Source organism: Canis lupus, chromosome 8, assembly GCF_048164855.1.
Source record: "Canis lupus baileyi chromosome 8, mCanLup2.hap1, whole genome shotgun sequence".
NCBI lineage: Eukaryota > Metazoa > Chordata > Mammalia > Carnivora > Canidae > Canis > Canis lupus.
In genome coordinates, this window is record NC_132845.1 from 73,445,930 (window position 1) to 73,467,940 (window position 22,011).

The 22,011-nt window shown below is 42.7% G+C and overlaps 2 long non-coding RNA genes across 4 annotated transcripts in view; one reads left to right on the plus strand and one right to left on the minus strand.

The window, feature by feature from the left end:
* Positions 1–3,074: 3,074 nt before the first annotated feature.
* Positions 3,075–4,548, minus strand: LOC140639107 (uncharacterized). Its single transcript, XR_012035959.1, has 2 exons — positions 4,358–4,548; positions 3,075–3,907 (listed from the first exon to the last, which is right to left on the minus strand). It is a non-coding gene; the product is annotated as an uncharacterized lncRNA (long non-coding RNA).
* Positions 4,549–4,617: 69 nt separating this feature from the next.
* LOC140639106 (uncharacterized) overlaps positions 4,618–22,011 on the plus strand; it is a 36,622-nt gene continuing 19,228 nt past the window's right edge. For 2 of the 3 annotated variants that reach the window (XR_012035958.1, XR_012035957.1), the window contains exons 1-4: positions 4,618–4,900; positions 5,403–5,627; positions 8,697–8,758; positions 8,848–8,970. This is a non-coding gene — a long non-coding RNA (uncharacterized lncRNA). Of the gene's footprint in view, positions 4,901–5,402; positions 5,628–8,696; positions 8,759–8,847; positions 9,079–22,011 lie in introns of those variants that run through there. The other variant, XR_012035956.1, reaches the window with a different exon arrangement.

Consider the following 22,011-nt stretch of genomic DNA (forward strand, 5'->3'; position numbering starts at 1 on the left):
AGGAGAGAGAATCACAAGCAGACTCCACCCTTAGTGCAGAGCCCTACCCGGGCCTCCATCTCATGACCCTGAGATGACCACTGGAACCGAAACCAAGTGTCTGACACTTAACTGACTGAGCCACCAAGGTGCCCCTCTAAGATTCTATTTAAAGCACAGAGTCCCTTCTACTTTGCTCAGATAGAAATCAAGAGACCAAAGGGGCAGAATCCAGGTCATGGGTCTGTCAGTCCATGAGTCAACCAATGACCATCAGACAATAAGAACCTCATGCCATGGGTTTCATTCTGAATATAACAGCAGCACCAATGAAAAAGAAATGATTTGCAGACCCACTACAATGCTGGACTATACCTACCAAATGCCAAACAGTAAATTATAAAACCGAATGGATGCTTGAGCACCAGCGAGAGAAAATAATTATATCCAGCCATTTCCATCTGTGTACGGAGCTACAATAAACCAAAACCATTCTGTGCTTTAATTCTGTGCACAGAGTTCTGATTAATTGCCAGTTTCTCAAACTCTTTAAAGTCTGACATTTCAAAACATAAATATTGTAGGTTTGCAGATTGTGGTCTGGTACGCCTGTCGGGCATCAATTTCTGACACGTCAGCAATTCCCCACAGAAGCAATTGAAGGGATGCCTTCTGGCCAAATGGTTCCATTTTCACACGCTCACCTGTAAATCCACACTCTGGTGGAACGTGATGCCACACATCAGAACTCCTGTGTCAGAACTCACGGCAGCCTCCTGCCTGGTTCACGGTCATGTCCCAGGAACTCAGGAACTGAGCGAGGGTCAGGGATCCTGGACCTAACAGGAGAGGGGCCAAGGTTCTCTTGTAGCAAGCTGTTGTGAGGGAAGGTGTTCTCTCTTACCTCAACCACACAGAGAAGCCTTCCTGGGATCACAATGAAAAGTTTTTTTTTTTAAGATTTATTTATTTTGGAGGGAGGTGGGGAGTAGTGGGAAGGGGCAGGGGGAGAGGGAGATACTCAAGTAGACGCCACGCTGAGTGCAGAGCTGGCAATGGGGCTCAAATCCACAGCCCTGAAATCATGACCTGAGCAGAAACCAAGAGTTTGCAGCTCACCAACTGCCCCATTCAGGTGCCCTCTTTGTTTTGTTTTGTTTTTGTTTTTGTTTTTAAGGATTTGTTTACAATGAAAAGGTCTAATCCAGAGTGGAAATACTTCCCTTTGGCTGTTAAGCTTCTACGCAGACTCTCGAAGAGACACACGAATTCAAGTGACTGTAACTTTATAGAAATATGGCACCCAGTGATACTGATCATAAGAATAGCTGATGCTTATTGAGCACTTACTAACTGCTGAATTCCTTGCATGCTCTCTCAGCTACAGCCAGTGGAGAAAACAGAGTCCATATCAGGAGTACAAGAGCAGGCTTGAGTGGAGAGCCTGATACTAAGGTGTGGAAATGGGGGGGGGGGGGTGAGGCATCCCAGAGGTGAACACCAACAGGAAGTTGGTGCTTTTTCCATCCAACCTCCAACCACATTCAGAGTAACTCAGACCCACTGTGATCTTTCTAACCATGAACTTCACGCCATGTGCTGGTCACTACCTTAATAGCCTTGCCCACTGCCACACTGCCCTTCTTGGCCTGGGGAAGTTCTGGTCACCTGGGGACCCTGTCCTCTGCTTCCCTGGGCAGCCTCTATTCTTTCTTTCTCTGTGCTTCCAAAACCTCAGGGAGGCAAAGCAGTAGATGAGTCGTCATCCACTGGGTTGTCACTCTGCCAGAAAGGTTGCTCCTTGAAGGTGAGGACTATGAATAAGCCATCCTCCCTGATGTGGTAGCCACAAAATCAGGGCTTAGTAAATACAAGTAGTAGAATGACTAGATGAACTAATGCTATTAACGAGTCTAGAGGTAGGAAAAAGTTTCCTCTGACATTATTTTTTTAAACATTTATTTTTTTTAATTTATTTAAGAGAAAAGGCGAGGGGCAAAAGGAGAGAGAGAAAGAGAATCTCAAGCAGACCTTGCGCTGAACCCAGAGACCAACACAGGTCTCGATCCCATGACCCTGAGGTCATGACCTGAGCCAAAACCGAGAGTCGGACACTTAACTGACTGAGCCACCTCTCCTCTGACATTCTTTAGACTCCAAAGCATTACATAATTATATGCTAATAAAAGCTTAAATAAATGAAACAAGGCCATACTAAGGAATTCATAGTTTTCATACCCATCCTCTTCAGGGCATGAAGAGATGCAACACAACAACACAACAACTAATATACTAAATTGCACCTAGATATTCTTTTTTTCTTACCTTTGCTGCCATCCTAGTATCAGGCTATTCATCCATGTAAACTCTAGAATTCATTGAAGTTGAATAACTGGGGTACCTGGGTGGCTCAGTCATTGAGCGTCTGCCTTCAGCTCAGATCATGATCCCAGGGTCCCGGGATCAAGTCCCATGTTGGGCTCCCTGCATGGAGCCTGCTTCTCCCTCTGCCTATGTCTCTGCCTCTCTCTGTGTCTCTCATGAATAAATAAATAAAATCCTTAAAAATTAAATAATAAAATAAATTGGATAACCAGCGGCTATATTTAATATCCATTAAAAAAAAAGGAGCCCATTGTTGAATGGGTTTTAGCTCAGGTCTTTTTGGGTGTCCACCTTGTCTGGGGACACAGTCTGCCACAGTCAGGCCTTTGACATTATTCCTGAATGCAGTGACGTTTCCAACAGTAAACCCTCGTGTTGGGAATCCTCCCTAGCCTGAACAGCTGGACCATTAAGTTCCCATCAAGGCCAAAGACTGGTTTCCATTTCAGTGGTGACATATGTTCTAAAATGTTAATAGAGGTAGGACTAGAGAAGAGTTTTTCTTATATTTCCCTAAATTTTTTATTTAGCACAAGGATTGTGCTATTTTGATTGTAGATATGATTATAAATTACACTACAGATATAGCATAAGTTAGGATACTATCGATATACTACAGCCGCAGATAGATTTGATCACAAATTACACCGTGGATTTATACTATTTTCACAATGAGAAAAAATTTATTTGTAAAATGAAGAAAAATGGAATTTCAAAGCATCTTTTTATTTCAGAAACAAGATCCAACATTTTTAAGGTGTAAGTGAGAAAGACAGACCAGAGTAGGAATATGAAGCAAATCTAGGACTTAATCAAAATCAAACAAATGTGCGTGCCTCCACGATTCTTCCACTTGGGCCGACGTGTGGCTTGAAGGTTTTCAGCAGCCAATGTGAAAAGTCACCTACGTAATTCCACAGTTCTGACCTCAGACAGCAATAGACTGATTACTCTTGACAGGGACAACATCTCCTGACTCTGGCCCCAGAAACTTCTCCTCAAGGTCTAAAGGAAGGCTGGTTTTCTACTTGGTGGTGAGATGGGTGTCTCTGGTAGCCCAGGGTGACTGGCCAGGGGTCTCTCCAACATCTTACCACTGCCCTCGGGTCTGCTGAGGCAGGGACACATGTCCACACCAGGAAAGAGCTGACCCAGGCCCACCTCTTCCATCCTTGCTACCCTACCCTGTCCCCTTGTGGTCCTTCTGCTGACAGCTGGTCCTCCTCCCCTGCCTCTCCTGCCCAGTCCTCCCAGTGCAATCCAGCCTGAAGCTACTTTCCAGGCTCCACATCATACATTGGCTCCCCCAACTCCTTCAAGCACTTTCCTTCATGGTGGCACCTCTGCAAGCTGGTCAGCCAGTCTTCAAAGTCCTTGTGCCTGCTTACAGCCTGCCCCTGGTCTCACGCTGCCTCCTGTCCTTCTTGACCATCACCTGGGTGAAATCAAGAGATCAAACAGCTGCTGCCCAGGGTGACTAGACAGCCATTCCTCAAAGCTGGTGCCTTGGCTGCCACCAGCACATAAACTGCTTGTTATTGGCCTGCAGAGAGAAGGACAGAAGTTGTCAGCAAGCTTGTCAAAGCTTTGACAGTGATGCCAGGAGAGCAGAGCACGAGCGCACTGGACTTGCTCATTGTGCCGGATAGAGACTAGACTAGTTCAGGTGTGGCTGACTCAAGGTGAGTCTCATGGGGGCTGAGTTGCCCACCAGCAACATGCAGGAGGACCACTTGCCCGGCCTGCTGGATTGCAAATCTTTTAAAAAGCAACTCCTCCAACTTGGTTTGGAGGATCTATCTAGAGACCAGCAGCCATGCCCTCTTGCCTAACTGTAATAGCACCATGAGGACCTTACTACTTTCCAGGCTCTGTGCTAGACAAATTGGGTGTGTTGTCTCATGTAATCAGAGCCACTCCAGGAGGTAAGTACTATTGTCATCCTCATTTCATGATTAACACAAAGGAGTCCCAGAGTCGTCCTGTTGCTTACTGTAGGTCTTGCAGGTGGCTTGGGCAAAGCAGGGATTCAGACCCGACTCGGCCTGAACCTGAAAGCTGTGCATTTACTATTGCCCTTCCGAGTAGCAGGACAATGTCTGCAGGACTTCTGGAATCAGCAGGAAATCCCAGGCTGTTTTCCCTAATCAGGAGCAGGTAAGGGGTAGCTGTCTCCCCTGCCTTCCCTACCTTAGCTCATTCGGGTTAGAGCTTGTTATTCTTGATTTTAAAACAATTGTTCCCATGGCAACACCCTGGCAGCTTCTCTTAGCAACCAGGGCTATCTTTCACAATTGTAACAAAGTTGGTTCAAATACAAATACGAAACTGCTTTTTGAGAGAGTTTTCGGAGGCAAAACCAAATTGACCGATTGACCAGAGCTTAACTTTTTACACAGATTAAGAAAATCATAGCAAGATTTGAAAACCGCTGGAAAGCAGTTCCACCAGCCCGAACAATGGGCAAAAAAAAAAAATAGGAGACACCCACGTTTGCAGTCCAGGATACTGTTTCGAATCTAAAAACCAACAATAGGTAAACTCTAAAATGTGAATTTTCCTCTGATTGACAAAAGGTTCACAAATTGTGAGTATTTAAGGCTTATAGATTGAGTTCTCTACTGCTGCTGTGACAAATTATCACCAATTTGCTGGCTTAAAAAGAAGACAAATTTAATATCTTGCAATTCAGCCCGTCAGAAGTCTGCCACAGAGCTCACCCGGCTGAGCTCAGGGTGCTGTCAGGACACACTAGTTTCTAGAAACTCTAGTGGAGGGGGAGGGATTCCTTTTCTTGTCTTTTCAAGCTTCTAGAGGCTGTCTGCTTCCCTTGCCCAATGATCCCCTTCTTCTCTCCTCAAAGCCAGCAATACTGAGCTGAGCCCTTCCCTTGACATCTCTTCCGATCCTCTCTTCCACTTTTAAGGACACTGATCACCCGGGGCCCTCAGATCATCCAGGATAATCTCCTTATTAGCAACCTTAATTCCATCTGCACCCGTAATTCCTCTTTGCCTTGTTAACTAATACATCCACAGGTTCCAGAGATTAGGATGCGGGCATCTCTGGGGAGCCATTGTTCTACCACAGTGGATAGAGCAGCCAAGGCAGGTGTTCCTGAGGAGGAAGTGAATGGTGGGGCTTCGGCTCTGACTTCTCCTCTGGTGTCCAGGAGCACAGCACCTCCGGCCCCTCAGTCTCATGGATCCCTCTGGCCTCCCTCTTGGATATCCTGGCTTTGGTTAAAGTACATCCTTATGAAGGTAAAAAAAAAAAAAAATGTGACCCACAGTCTTTTCCCCAATCTTTGCCCCAAATAGCAATGGTTAGTGGTGAGGAGAGGCCCCTAGAACAAGGTGAGCCCACAGGGAGGTGGGGTCGGGCATTAGGGAGACGGGCCCAGACAACCAGTCCTGTTTGGAGGCAGGAGCAAGGGCAAGGGCAAGGTCACCTGCCAGGGCAGGAGGGGCTGGGAGGGAAGCAGAGGGGACTCAGAGCCACTGACTTGTTGGCTGGAGACACCTGGGTTGGATGCTGAGCAGGCGGATGAAGGGCCCTGGTTACCCCATGAGGCACTCACGGAGCAGGACCCCACACAGATCCCCCTGCAAGTCAATAAAGACAAATGGAAGGACAGAACTTCCTGGGCAGAAACGGCCTTCAGGCCCGGCTGAGGATGCGCAAGAACGTGCTGGGTCCTGCGGTGACACCCTGGGGGAGCAGGATGAGGGAAGGTGCCTTGGGAGCCACACGGCCTAGCGGGAGAGGGAAGAAATACCCTCTGAGAGGCGAACTCAACAATCGCAAACACACGAGTCCAAGAGCCAAAGGACTATGAGCTGTTTGGAAGAGGTGCTGGGGCGGGGCGGGGGGGTCCTGTGGCCTAGGGCTCGGGGGTGAGTGCAGCAGCGAGAGGTGGGGAAGCAACAGGTGGTTGGGAGTTATCAGCTGTGTGACTCAGGAGGTGACTGCCCTCCCGTGCCTCAGTTTCCCAGTCTGCGACCCCAGAACTCCAGGGTCGTACCTGTTGAAGCAACCCCCAGGCACAGCGCTGGGATCCCAGGGGACAGCTCTGTGTCAGCGTTTGTTTCTGTGTTTGTTCTCTCGCGGTGAGGAGTTAACGGAAGGTCCACTCTCCTAACAGATTTGTAAGTGTCGCCCCGGTATTGTCCCTGTCGCCCGGCGCTGCATCTCGGAGCTCAGCGCTGGCACCCTGTGGCCCGGTGATTGCTGATTGCCGACTTGTCAATCGGTGTGCGGGGGCCAGCGCCTCCTTGCCCCGCCACGGTGCCCCTAAGTATAGGTCGGTTTCCCGCCGAGGGTGAGAATGAGGCTAGACAGCCGAGAAAGACACAGGAGAGGCAGCGAGACCCATTCGGGAGCAGGAAGGGCCCAGTGGGTGATCTGACCACGCTCACCTGGGGGGACCTGTAGCCGCTGGGGAACACAGCTCAAGGCCAAGTTGCAAAGTGCTCCAAAAGGCCGCCCAAAGTCCCCTAGGAAGTCCCCAGATGAGTGAGATCAAAAGAGCCGCACCAGGGCACTTGCTGCTTGCCTGGAGACATTCGGGAATGTGTGGCTTTCTACAGAAAGTCAGGGACCCTGACTTGGTGCCACTCGGAGCCCAGTTCCTCATTTGCCAGGTGAGGATGACAGTCACCTTCCTCAAAGGGCAGGAGTGAGAGTGAGGACGTACTGTCCGGGATAGATCTAGCCAGTGCTCCAAAAGTATTAACTATAATTCTCCCCAGGAATGCATGACGGTATTTTTTAGTGGTTTGATGTCAAAATGTGTTTCTGTTGTTAACAGTGAAATATCCCCCCCCCCCAAATAAAAACCTCATAGGGTAAAAGAGGGCAGGCCTGATTGGTTTGGGGGTTCGAGGCCAGGAGCCTACGTTGCTGGGCCTTCCTGCTCCCCGCAGGGCACCTCTCCGGAGAAGGGCCTTCCTCATGCTTTTCCAACCTGCTCTGGCCCTGCCGCTCCGCGGGGAGGCCCCCGGAGGAGGGCTGCGTTGGCCGGGGCCATGCCCCCCAGCCTCCCAGCCTGGGGCTGAGTCTGGTTCCTGAACAACCAGTTCATCGAATGGCAAGCTTGCTGGTCAGTTTGATAAAAGCCAGTGCACTGAATGTCAGTCCACCAAATGTCAAGTCACCAAATGACATTTTTGAAATTCATCAGGAACTTGCTCCAGTTTTCACTACTGATAAGATTTACAGCAATTCGTACTGAACTCCTGGGCAGTCCCAGTCCGCCGTCTGCTCCAGGCTCGTCCTCTCCTTTCAGGGCTCTGCACTTCCCCATCTGTACCCTCTGGACTCTGCCCCTCGGCCGTCTCTGGCCTCTGCCTTCTGCTCCTTTAGGAGCTCTTGATGGGGTGCGTAGCCCAGACCTGGTTATCAGCTGCCCCTTGCCTCACGCTTCTTCCTGCAGAGGGGCTCCCCGCTCTGATTCCGCTACGCGAGCTCCTGCCACAGGCAGCTTGGGACAGGAACAGAGCTTGAACTCTTGTTCTGGAGGCAAAAGGAAAGCCAGTCACCTAAAACCTCACCAAAATCTTCTAAACATGTTTTTTAAAGCAATCCTCCAACTAAAACAAATACAGTCTGAGGAAATTCTCTGAATTTCTATTTGGCAAATTGTCTATATGGTGAATTAGACTGTTGACAGATCGGTGTATGGTTTTTGTTTTTGTTTTTGTTTTTGTTTTTGTTTTCTAAACTGACCTAAAACTGGAACTCAGGCCCCAGATTTCTGGTCCAATTGACTTTCTTCTTCATAATATTTCTCAGTACTTGGTTGTAAACACAATCAGGGTGTCCTTATTAGTATGGTTAAATTTGGTTTCTTTTCTCTATTTTTGGCAACTTTGTTTTTGCAAAATGCATTCTCTCAATTTTTTTCCCACTTGCTTTCTTTTAAAAAATGCAGTGTATTTAAGATGTTAATAGACTCATTTTAATTTGCACATATTCTTGTTAATAATGAAATCTACTTAATGTGAGTTAGAACTAAAAGCTTGTCAGGGTAATTCACAAACATTTAGAAACTCCGTAGCAATTCTAGGAGGATTCCCTGTTAATATTCTTAAGGACTTTCAATGGGTATACTAAGTAGGGCTTGGTAATAACAGAAATAGCAAACAAATTAAAATTGGACTCTCGGTAACAATTGGGAAGAATGAATATGCACACCCTTCAGTGTGCAATTGAATCTAGTTGCGCGGGTGCCTCCTACACATTTAAGAAGAACATCTTTATTGAATAACCATCATGCTAAGTGTCACTTAAGACTGGTAGGGAGTCACCTGACTTCACTATATTTCTTCCAGGAATGCACAAGAGAATGGCATCAATCAAATTTAAAATAATGCAATCCTCATTTGGCATCAAGGTTAGCAGCAATCTCTATTTGTAGCATATAGCAAATTTTCATGTGAGCAGTGTAATTTACAAGGAATGCACATTTTATTAAAATTCCAGCCTTGGAGACATCTTAAAACCTATTCTCTGGCCTTCGAGGATATCCTGATGATCCATGAGAAATGTCAAAATGATCCCCGATTTCCACAGTGGATTACAACTTCAAGAGCAGCGCCTATCACTGTAAGGATAAATCTCTCTGCAGGCTTAATCTCTTTGAGAATTCCATTTATATTAAAAGAAAAACACTTTGCTATGTATTTGTACATTAAAAAAAAAACCCAGGATTGAAAGTGGAGCTTTCATACATTATCCTGTTTAATCTTCACAACAATCTTTGGCAGGAGGTATTATAATCACCACTCAAAAGATGAGGTGCCTGAAGCTCAGAGAGGCTAAATGACATTCCCAACTTCACATGGCTCATGAGAAGTAGATAGGCATTAAATTTAAGTCTCCTGGCTCTGAGTCAATCAATAGTCAATCAAACATGCATCGCCTATTATATACACAGAACTTTGTCTTTTTTTACTTCTTTTTTTTTCCCAGCTCCGCTTAGATGTAATTGGCAAGTAACATTATGTAAGTTTAGGGTGGCCAGCGCAGTGATTTTAAACATGTGCATGTTGCAAAATGATTACCACGATGAGGTTAATTGAACATCTATCACCTCAATTTTATTATTTTTTTAAGTATTTTGTTTTTATGTATTTGAGATAGAGAGAGAGAGAGAGCACAAGCAGGGGTCAGAGAGAGCAGAAGAAGCAGGGACCCTGATGCGGGGCTCCATCCCAGCACCCCAGGATCATGATCTGAACTGAAGGCAGATGCTTAACATACTGAGCCACCAAGGTGGCCCATCACCTCAATTCAGGTTACAATTTTTGTGTGTATGCAGTGAGAACTTTTAAAACCTACTCTCTGGATCCCTGGGTGGCTCAGCAGTTTAGCGCCGCCTTCAGCCCAGGGCGTGATCCTGGAGTCCCGGGATCGAGTCCCACTTCAGGCTCCCTGCATGGGGCCGGCTTCTCCCTCTGCCTGTGTCTCTGCCTCTCTCTGTGTGTCTCTCATGAATAAATAAATAAAACCTTTAGAAAAAATAATAAAACTACTCTCTTAGCAGCTTTCAATGATATACTGTATCATCATTAATAATCACCATGCTGTACATTACCTCCTCAGAAGTAACTAATCTCATAACTGGAACTTTGTACACCTTCACCCATTTCCCCCTACTCTGGGAAACCAAGAATCTGTTCTCTGTTTCTATCCATTTGGCCTTTTTGCATTCCATGTATAAATGAGATCATACAGTATTTGCCCTTCTTTGTCTGATTTATCTCATTTTTAGCGTAATGCCCTCAAGCTTCACTCATGTTGACACAAATGGCAGGAATTCCTTCTTTTTTATGGTTTTAGTATTCCACTGTAGACATACACTACGTTTTCTTTATCTACTTATCTGTCAGTGGACATTTAGTTTCCATACCTTGGTTACTGTGAATAATGCTATAATGAATGTGGGACTGCTGATATCTCTTTGAGACAGTGGTTCCATTTCCTTCAGATATATGCCCAGAAGTAGAACAGCTAGTCATACAGTAGATCTCATTTTTAATTTTTGAGGAAACTCCATACCGTTTTCCACAGTGGCTGCACCAATTTACACTCCCACAAACAGTGCACAAGGGTTCCCTTCCCCACACCCTCACCAACACTGTTATCTCTTGTTGTTTATTTTTGTTTTTTTTTTTAGAACAGCCATCCTACCAGATGTGAGGTAGTATCTCATTGTGGTTTTGATTTTCCTCTCCCTGATGATGAATGATGTTGAGCATCTTTTCACGTACCGGTTGGCCATTTGAGTACCTTCTTTGGAAAAAAAAAAAAAAAAAAACATCTGTTCTGTTACACAGACCCTTCTAGACAGTCGTGTTTGTGGGGAAGTAGCAACTGTCCAGATTGCTGCTAACCCTGACCCATCATCTCTCACCTGGATAGTTCCAGTAACTTGCTAATATCTCCCTGCCCCAAACCTCAACATTCTATTCACCCCAGGGTGCTACATCCATCTCTATGAAATGCCTCATTTTCACATCACCCCCCTGCTTAAAGCCCCTTCGATGGCTCCCAATCATCCATAAGAATAAAATTCAGCCTTCTCCACAGGACTCATAGAACTTTTACCATCTTCCCCCAGCCTCTCACCCCAACAAGTCCTAACCTCTGCACCCCACCCCCACCTGCCAGGTTTTTCCATGTGCTTTTTCCTCTCTCTGAGATGGTCTGCCTCTTCCAGACCTGGCGAAATTGGCCAAGGCTGACTCGAAGTGCTCTTTGTGAAGCCTTCTCAGATGTCCCACCCATGACCTCAGGCAGACCTGGTCCTCCCCTTCCATCTGTTATAAACTGTCCATTGTTTCATAACCGGGTCTGCTGTCCATCCCTCCAACATGCTGAGCTTTCAAGGAAATCAATCAATCCTTAATCCATTCTTATTGTGTATGTGTGTGATCTCTTGCTACTGATCCACACCCCATTTGCTTCTCGCAGTGCTACAATGCGGTCAGCCCACTACATGCCAAGCACCAAGTCCAATGCTTGTTTTTGTAAAGTTTTTCTGGAACACACACATGGTTAAACATGTACATATTGTCCATGGCTGCATAACCTGTAAAACTGAAAATATTGATAGTTTAACCCTTCACAGGAAAATATCACTGATCCCCATGCTGGAACTTAGGTCAAAAGTTAAAGCCAACATATAGTCCTCCTGAGTGGGGAAACCAATCTCTGTGGCATGTCAGTGACTTGAGCTCTAGTCTAAATTCTGGGATGGGCTTACTCTTGTATATTGGACAACTCTGTTCGCCTACATGGACCTCAGTTTCCATCTCTATAAGATAATAAACTTAGATTAGATCAATGATTTTTAAATGAGAACGCTTTTCCTACAGCAAGCCTTGTGTATGAAGCAGATAAAGACAAAGTTATTCTACTAAGGGCTAGGGTCGGAAGCCAGAGTTCTAACCCCGCCTCACCTTGCTACACAGTTCCCAAAGGGGTTTCACAGTCCCCCACAACCCCAAGTAGTAAAGCTACTCTCTGAGTCCCTTCTACAGTTGCCATCCATGATTCTGAGTCTAAGGGACCATGAAAACCTCCAAGATTTAGAACTCTATGAAATCAAAGTCCATCTTTCAGAACTTTTATCCTAACCAAACCACAACTGGGGTAGATTGAAAAGGAAATAAATAAATAAATAAATAAATAAATAAATAAATATTATCAGACATTTCCCCCACTTAGCCACAGGGCAGCATAAAGGATACCCATCTGCTTTCTGGAATGAACTGGCACTTTCTGTGATCTGTCTTGGGCATTTTAAAACACAAAAGCAGAGTGTCAGCTTTGGGGAGATGTACAACATGAGGGATTGTCACTCCAGTGACAGAGCACTCATGGGAACAGTGCTGTTTCAAAAGGCATCAGGCAGGGAATGACATGGTGAGTTATTTGTTGCCTGAGCGGGAACTGTTTTGAGTAGCTCACAAGTGCATTGGAACTATATCAAAGAGTATTTTGGTCCCTAGGTAGGGAGCTTCCTAGAAAGATAACTGGTCAAAGGTCCTTACAGCTCAGAGCTCTGGAGCAGGTCAGGATATTTGCACAGTCTTCCTCTGACACTCCATGTACTTCTGACAAGTACTCTGGGCTCTCTGGGGTTTGGCTTCCTTATCTGTGAAATGACGAGGTTGCACCAGATAATAACAGTGGGTCAAGCTCTGTCATAAGGCTTTGCATACAATAACCCAACTAATGCTCACAAGCATTCTCTCTATATAATATATCCATTTTATGAAATATGTAAGAAATTGAATCTTACAGAGAAGTTAAGTGCCACCCAAAATTATACAGGTGGGCTGATAGAGCAGCTGAATTTTATTTTTTTTTAAGATTTTATTTACTTATTCATGAGAGACACAGAGAGAGAAGCAGAGACACAGCAGAGGGAGAAGCAGTATCCCTGCGGGGAGCCCAATTTGGGCCTCAATCCCAGGACCCCGGGATCACACCCTGAGGAAAAGGCAGATGCTCAACCACTGAGCCACCCAGGCTATAGGAAGCAGTTTACCAAAATGGTTAAGGTAGTCAAATAGCTTCTGCGTGGATCCTGGCTTTGCCATTGATGGGGTGTGACACTAGTTTGTTTACATACTGTAATTTCGATTTCTTTTTCTATAAAGTGAGTCTGATGGCACTGCAAGCTCACAGAGTTGCTTAAATGATCAGATGAGGTAATTTTTGTAAAACACCTGGTACATATTGAGTCATAATTAATGGCTACTACTGTTTTCTGGCTAATACCAAAACTTGTATTATTAACCATTTGGTATAAATTGAGCTTGCCTCCCTATCTCTTCTCTGATAGGATTCTTAGCAACGTCACTGATGACCTACATCAGGCCAAGGCCAGTGAATGGTCAATTGTCTCTCCTTACCCCATCTCTAAGCTCTCAGTAGCATCTGACATTGCTGAACACTCTTCCTGGAAATATTTTCCTCTCTAGGCTTCAGGATGCCACATTTTCCTGGTTTTCCTACTACCTCAGAGATCACTCCTTCTCAGTTTCCTTCACCAGGCCCTCCTCCTTTCTCAGACTCTTCCAGGTAGGACATCCCCAAGGCCTTAGTCTCACATTCTTCTCTTCCCATCGACACCTTTTTCTTAGGGCATAATGTTTCATCCTACAGCTTTGAATGGGCTGACAACTCACATTTCTCTCCCCGCCTGGGGAGGTCCCTAGCCTCTGAGCTCCAGTTGTTCTAATGCTTCCATGTGGATGTCTCAAGGGCATCCCAAACAGACATGTCCTAAACAAAAATATATTTCCTCTCTGCTCACATTGCCATGCACCCCCCACCAACTCACATCAGTAAAGGAGTAAAGGGCACCATCATCGGGTGGCACCTAGTCATTTAGACCAAACCTGGGTATCGTCTGGATTCCTCTCATTCCCTTACACCTTGCATGAATTCATCAGTAAGTTCTTTTGGCTGTACCTCCAAAATACACATTATTGAACTTGACATTTTTTACCATGCTCCACTGCTACAAGCCTGGTCCAAGTCACTATCACCTACTTCCTGGGTGCCTGTAGCAGCCTCCTCCTAACCCTTTCTTTTGAGCATTTGAATGCAGTTTAATTTGTTCCCCCAAAGTGACTGGATTTTAACTTTAAGTTTCTCTTAAAGACTGTGTGCTTAAGAGCTCTCACCTCCATAGTCAAGCGGTGTCATTTTATTTTCCTGTATTAAGAATAGAACAAGGGCAGCCCGGGTGGCTCAGCAGTTTAGCGCCACCTTCGGCCCAGGGCGTGATCCTGGAGACCTGGGATTGAGTCCCACGTCGGGCTTCCTGCATGGAGCCTGCTTCTCCCTCTGCCTGTATCTCTGCCTCTCTCTCTCTCTCTCTCTCTCTCTCTGTCTCTCATCAATAAATACATCTTTTAAAAAAAGAGTAGAACAAGTATGAATGAGGTGAATTTGGTCATTTTTGCAAACTGGAGGAGAATCTGAGCCCAGCTGCCATTCAATCCACTTCCTCTTCACTCTGCTTCCACTACCTGACCCTAATAAACCAAATAACTTGCTAAGCTTCCCTGGATTTGCCAGCATTTGTCTGTTCATAAACAATGTAATCATAATGACACACCATGCTGGAAGCTCTGGCCTGGGAAAAATGAGTGAATTTGAATCAACTAAAGACTGTCCAAGACTATGTGAGGACAGAGAAATGGGCCCCATGTGACAAGCCAGGCTAACAACAGAACATGTCCAGGAGGGTATGGCAAACTCAATTCTGGAACAGGTGAATATAAAGGCCAAGGGGTCCAACTATAAAGAACACTAACTCTCTACTTCTAGAGGGCACTGATGCTGTATTGACACTTATTCAACAGATATTTTTAGGATCCACTATGGATAATTTCAGATCTCTGTGTCAAACAATAGTTTGGATATCATGATGATATCATACCTCATCGAGGATTAGAGGTACCTCATTTTGAGACATCTAGGTGGTTCATGAAGGTAGTCTATGAATGATTTTTTTATCTTTTTAGTTGTTTTTATTCTTGTTTTTTTAAGTTGGCTCCACATCCAGAATGGAGTCCAACATGGGGCTTGAACTCAATGCTGAGATTAAGACCTGAGCTGGGATCAAGAGCCAGACACTTAACTGACTGAGCCACCCAGGTGAGCCTGAATGATTTTCGTTTAAAAGATATTTATTTATTTATTTATTTATTTATTTATTTATTTATTTATGAGAGAGAGAGAGAGAGAGAGGGAAAGAGAAAACGACTGAGGAGGAGGGGCGAGGGAGAGGGAGAGAGAGAGAACCTCAAACAGACTCCCCACTGAGTGTGGAGCCCAACTCAGGACTCGATCCCAGGACCCTGGATCATGACCTGCGGTCAGACACTTAACCAACCAAGCCACCCAGGAACCCGTGAATGATTTTTTAACACATTTTTCCAAAAAGCTTAGCCAAACCCACACAATGACTGTGGCAAAATCTACCTGCTTTAAATTTCTTTGCTTTTTTCTGAAATTGCATCATTTCAGTTACACTGACTTTGGGATCCCTTCCCCTGTTTCTGAGATCACAAAGAAGGAAAAGACAGATCTTTATTTATGTTAAATTATAATTTTCAGAATTTTAAAATCATAACTCATGCAACTATAAAATGAACACTTGTCAAAATTTTACTCTACTCATTAATTACTAAGGGAACAAGTGAGATGTTGAGACTGGTTCAAATAGCATTTAAGGCACCAAGTCTTTATGGGCAATTAATTAAATGGCTATTAGGATAGAATTTCTGGACTAGACACAAACCCTTTAATGTCCACGAAGGCGACAAGCTATAAACTTTGGAGTTATCTGTTTCATTGGACAGAAATCATTTGTAACTCTGCTGGACAAAAATCTATAAAAGTTAACATGTAACTTCACTAAATCTAAACTTTAATCAATATTAAGCAATAAATCGAACAAGATAAACTCCTCTATATTTGCGTGGGTCTGCGTTCCTGTAGTGTATTGAAAGAACATTTCAACCTCTTTTTGACATTATTTCCAAATTTTGGATAACTCAGCAGTCTCTCTACCATCCTCCTAGTATCAAAAATAATCCCCAAAAAAGGCTGGTGTCAGTATGTTTGGTCCGATTGTTCACATATGTGCAGAAAAGGTGTTTATTAATAATGCATGTCTTCTTAAATCTGCAAATCTAGAGCCCTTCAGTATGGAGCAACTTCTGTGTAGAAATTTTCAATAAAAAATCTTGGATTGGGGTGCCTGGGTGGTTCAGTAGTTGAGTGTCCGCCGTCTACCCAGGGAGCGATCCCAGGGTTCCAGAATCGAGTCCCACATTGGTTTCCCTGCAGGGAGCCTGCTCCTCTCTCTGCCTGTGTCTCTGCCTCTCTGTGTCCCTTATGAATAAATAAATAAAATCTTAAAAAATATCTTGGATTGAGTGTTTGAAAGCCTCTATTATTTTGCTTTTTCATCTCCAGCCTAGGAAAGGAAGTACAAGGCAGTCTCTCCACCAGCTTCTACCTGGTGGTATGTGTACCTATATTTGGCGAGTGGGTTCCCCTCTTCTTGAGGGCTTCCAAATCTGTGCAGCTCCCCTGCCACCAGGAGGTGGTCTTCCTTACTAGCTGTGATGCTGAGACTGTAAGCCAGATATCACACTGGTTTCCTTGGGAGTGATTTGTAGGCATTGGCTCCACTTAGCAGGTCAGTAATTGTATTAGTCAGGGTTCTCTAGAGAAACAAAACCAATAGGATGTACGTATATGTTAAAAAAATATATTTATTATAGGAATTGATTCATGTAATTATGGAGACAAGGAAGTTCCGTGATCTGCTGTCTATATCCTGGATATTCAAAAAAGCTAGTGGTGTAATTCTAGTCTGAATCCAAAGGGGAGCCCATGGTACAAATCCCAGTCCCAGGGTGAAAGCTGATGTTCTCGCTCTAGGAGGCAGCCTGGGAGCAAGAGGAGGATGAAGTCTTCCTTCCTCTGCCTTTTTGCTCTAGTTAGGCTCTCAACAGAATGGATGATGGCTGCCCACATGGGGGAAGGAAATCTAGTTTATGGAGTCTATTGATTTAAATGCTAACCCCACCCAGGAACATCTTCACAGACACACCCAGAAATAATATTTAATCTAAGTACGCCATAGGGCAGCCATAAAATAAGCATAGCAGTAATTCTCCTTAATAGTGCGTTTGTCATACCTAATTAAATGAGAATCCTGCACAAATCTGACATCCAGTTATGGCCTTGGCTGTACAATTGACCTGTCCAATTATAGTCTGGTAAAAAAAGAGGACAGATTCTTACAAACTCAGGCAGAAACTATATTGCCATAAAAAAATAAGGAGACTCCGTAAAAGTATTTATTACTGAACTCTGAGGAATCAGGTAAGAATCCGATACCATTAGAGGTTTCCCTTTGATTTAAAAATAGTCTACCAAACCGAGGGTTAGTGAAGAATAAAGGAGAAAAGACTTTCTCCTATTTTCATCTATGTCCATAAAATATATAAAATATAGAACATTAAAAAAACATCCACAGTATTGCAAACAGAGCACAAATTAAATTTCCCTCACCAGTCCATTTGGTCCCATGTAATTAATTCTCATTTTGCTGGGTCTGGGTAAGCAATCTGGTTTCATACAGTAGACTTCTTTAGAGTCCTTGAAATTCTGACTCGGTCTACTGATACAATCTGAAAGTTGTTTCGGCTACATCCACTCAGAGACCTGTACCCAAGATCTATTCTTAAACCGAGTTGTATTTGGTACGATCCTTTTTCCTGGAGGCTCTGCGGCTGACCTTTCTTGTTGAAGACACAAATATGAGGCTGTACAACCTTTGGGCAAGCATCAGAAGAAAGCAGAAGCCTCTTTGATTATGAAACTGAATGACCATGGTTAATTCATTACAGTGATCAATAATATCAGAATGGAGAAGAAAATTCTATACCAGGGTAGAGTGCATAAGTATCTCATCAGACTTTGATTGCTGTTTCCCCTGAGGGTAAGAACATGTTATGGATAGCAAGAATATTGACCAATCTCCGGGGCATTTCTATACAACCTCTGAAATATTTGAATTAATAACATTCTTAAATATGGAAACTTAACCTAGGGAAAGCTAAACATTTGACAGTTTGATTTTGACAGTTTTTGCCATGTAACTCTTATGATAATGTTGAATTAACTGAAAGGTATGGAGTAAAGCAAAATGAAAACACCGTAATTATTTCTAGCACCTGTTTTTTACAGGGTGAAATAACATACCCTTATGATTTCCAAGGGACCTCTTGAAAATCTAAAATATTGTTTCTTTTTTTAAAGATTTTACTTATTTATGAGAGAGAGGGGGCGGGGGCAGAGACACAGGCAGGAGAAGCAGGCTCTATGCAAGGAGCCCCATGTGGGACTCAATCCCGGGACCCCAGATCATGCCCTGGGCCAAAGGCAGACGCTTAACCCCTGAGCTACCCAGGTGTCCCTAAAATATTGTTCTGATGTAAAAAAATATCCTGGGCATGTCATTTTATTTTTCTCAATTTAGGTTTCAAATATGGCCAGATCAAGGGTTATCAAAGGAGATTCAATGCCTTGATTAAGGTGGGGTCACAGGTGCCTGAGGGGAAACTATATGGTTACCTATTTAATCTAGGTGGCAATATAATATTTGTAAATATTTTAAAGGCAACATGATTGTAAGCAACCCAAGCTTCTTTAGAGTGAAGACATTTTGGCCTTTGTTGTTGTTATTAGTTTTTAGATAATCAAAGATGAGATAAAGTCAACATAAAGGCCAGCAAATTATTCTAGTGAGACCCAGAATCTTTGCTATCTAGATGGATAAGGGCTGTAAAACCTATTTATCATTTTCACAGAGAGAATGCCAAATTAAAGTTATGAGCTAATATAGTAGCAGCAGAAAAGCTTACATGAATTTTTTTTCTTTTACATAATCTTGTGAATAAGCCCATCAAAATTGAGCAAACTTTGCCAAAATTTTAACACATTTTGTATCCTCTTTTCAGACTCTGGTATTATAAAACCTAGACAAATAAAATCCATTGCTTTCATATCCTCTACATCTTGCTGTACATATTCACTAAGCTCTTGTATTCTGGAACACACTGACATTTTAGGACAAATCAACAACTGTCTATTTTTCTTGTGAAAACAAAACCTAATTCCATCACCTTGCATACATAGTTCAATTTCTCTATCACTATTGCTCCTTGTATACTTTTGAGCACCAATATTATTTTTTGAGGTATAATTTATATAATCAAATTCATCCTTTCTTTGTGGAGCTCCAATACATTATTGGGTAACCACCACCATAGTTAAGACATAAAACAGTTCTTTACAGATACCCCCAAATCCCCTCACACCCTTTTTCAATTAACCCCTCATTGTACTCCCAGCCCCTGGCAACCACTGATATCTTTTCTGTCCCTATACTTTTGCTTATTCCAGAATGCTCTATAAATGGACTCCTACTGCATGTATGTAGCCTTTTGAGTTTGGCTCCCCTCAGTTAGCATAACGTACTTGAGCCTCCTCCATGTGTGGTTGTGTGCCTCCGTGGTTTGTTCCTTTCCATTGCTAAGTAGTATTCCATTGTATAGATGAACAGCAGTTTATCCGTTTGGAAGCTGAAGGACACTTGGATTGTTCCCTTCGTTGAGCAATTATGAATAAAGACTCAAATATTCTCATACAGGTTTTTGTGTAAATGTTAAGTTTTCCTGTTACACAGAAATATCTAGGAGTGAGGCTGCTGGGTCTTACGGTAAGTAAATGCTTAACTGCCAAACTGTTTCCAATGTGACTGTACTATTTTTCATTCTTATAGCAACATAGGAGGCTTCCATTTGCTTCACATCTGCACTAGCACGTGGTATTGTCAGGTTTTTATTGTTATTGCTTGGTTGGCTTCCATTGTTGTTGGTGGTAGTGTTTCGGCTGTTCTAATAATTATACGCTGGTATCTTTGCTGGCTTTAATTTGCATATCTCTAGAGACTAATGATGATGAGCATCTTTTCATATGCGTATTTGCCTTCCATATCTTCATTAGTAAAGTCTGTTCGAATCTTTTGACCATTTTCAATTCGAGCTGTTTCTTTCCATTTTGTTGAGTTTAGAGAGTTCTTGTATATTCTAGATCCAAGTCTTTTATCAGATATGTATTTGGCAGACATTTTCTGCTAATACGTGGCTTGCATTTTCATTCTTTTTATAGTGTCTTCTGAAAGCAAATGTGTTTAATTCCAATCAAGTACGACTTACCATTTTTGTTCTTCTAGGAACCATAGTTTATAAGCATCATATCTAAGAAATTATTCTCTCACCCAAGATCATAAAGACTTTCTGTTGTGTTTTCTTCTATAAGTTTTGTAGTTTGTGCTTTCCACAAGATATGGACTGAGAGTCATTCTTTCATATGTGGATGTCTAGTTATTACAGTACTTGTTGAAAAAACTAAAATTTCTCTAGTATTGCCTTTGTACCATTGTCAGCCTCAATTAACCGTAGAAGAAAGGGTCTCCAACTGGACTCTCTAGTCTGTTCCATTGACCGATGTGTTTGAACTTTTGCCAACAGCACCCTGTTTTGATTAGTGTAGCTTTAAAATAAATGTTGAAGTGAGGGAGTATGGGTCTTCCAACTGTGTTATTTACATTTTATTTTTTTCAACTTTGTTATTTTTAAAAATATACGTTGGCTCTTCTATATTCTTTGCCTTTCTCTTTAATTTTAGAATTAGCTTGATAACTTCTACAGTAGTCATTCTGGGTTTGATTAGAGTTCCATTGACTTTATAGGTCAATTTGGGAAGAATTGACATCTTCACAATATTGAGTTTTTTCCATCCATTAACATCTATTTATTTCTTTTCTTATTCTTTTGTACTATAATTTTCAGCAAATAAATGTTTAACTTAATTACTTTGATTTATACCTCTGTATTTCTTGGGTTTTGGTGCCAATGTAAATGGTAAGGCTTTTTAAGCTTCAATCCAAGTGTTCATTACTAATACATATGAAAATATAACTGATTGTTATATATTGACTTTGTATCCTGCATCCTTGAATAACTCGTTTATTAGTTTTAGGATCCTTTTTGGATCTTCTATGTAGGAGACCTTACCATTTGAAAGTGAAGATATTTATCAATTCTCTGTAATCTGTATGCTTTTTATTTCTTCTTGCTTTTTTCTTGCACTGACTAGCACCTCCAGGATGATGCTGAATGGGAAGGGTTAGAGTAGCTAACACCAATGCTAATCATAACACTTCATCAAAATAACTCACTTGAACCAAAATAATTTCACAGAGAAAACTGGAAGGAAGGTCATTGAAAAGTCACTGTTGTACATAAACATTTTTGTAAACTATTAAAGTTCACAAATAGATATAACTGAACTATCTATGCTTACATGTCTCTTTGCTCCTCCTTCATGTGATAAAAATGAGCCAGGTGCCTTAAAATGACCCAAAATTATAAACACTCTTTAGGGATCCCTGGGTGGTGCAGCGGTTTAGCGCCTGCCTTTGGCCCAGGCGCGATCCTGGAGACCCGGGATCGAATCCCACGTCGGGCTCCCGGTGCATGGAGCCTGCTTCTCCCTCTGCCTGTGTCTCTGCCTCTCTCTCTCTCTCTCTCTCTCTGTGTGTGTGACTATCATAAATAAATTTAAAAAAAATAAAAAAATAAACACTCTTTAGTATATAAAAATAATAAGTCAAACATATAAATTTAAAATTATGATTAGTAATTAATGTTTCATTATTCATTCTTACAAATTATCTAGGTAAATGATAATTACCAAATAACTCAATATAGTATTAATTCAGGGTTTCAAGTTACCTGAGGACATTGTAAAGTATGTCCAACCTGGTGTACTACAGAGCATACATACTGTGATAGAAACTCTTTTCAGAATTACCATCCGAGTTAGTTAAATAAACTTTATTATCTTCAGAATCTTAAATGCCATGTAGGAGTGATGTTAGATTATTTGATCAGTAAACCAATATTAAAAGGCTAGGAAGTTCATGAGAATGTTTAACAAAATCTCCAAACTAATAAAATTGAGGAAAAGATCTTT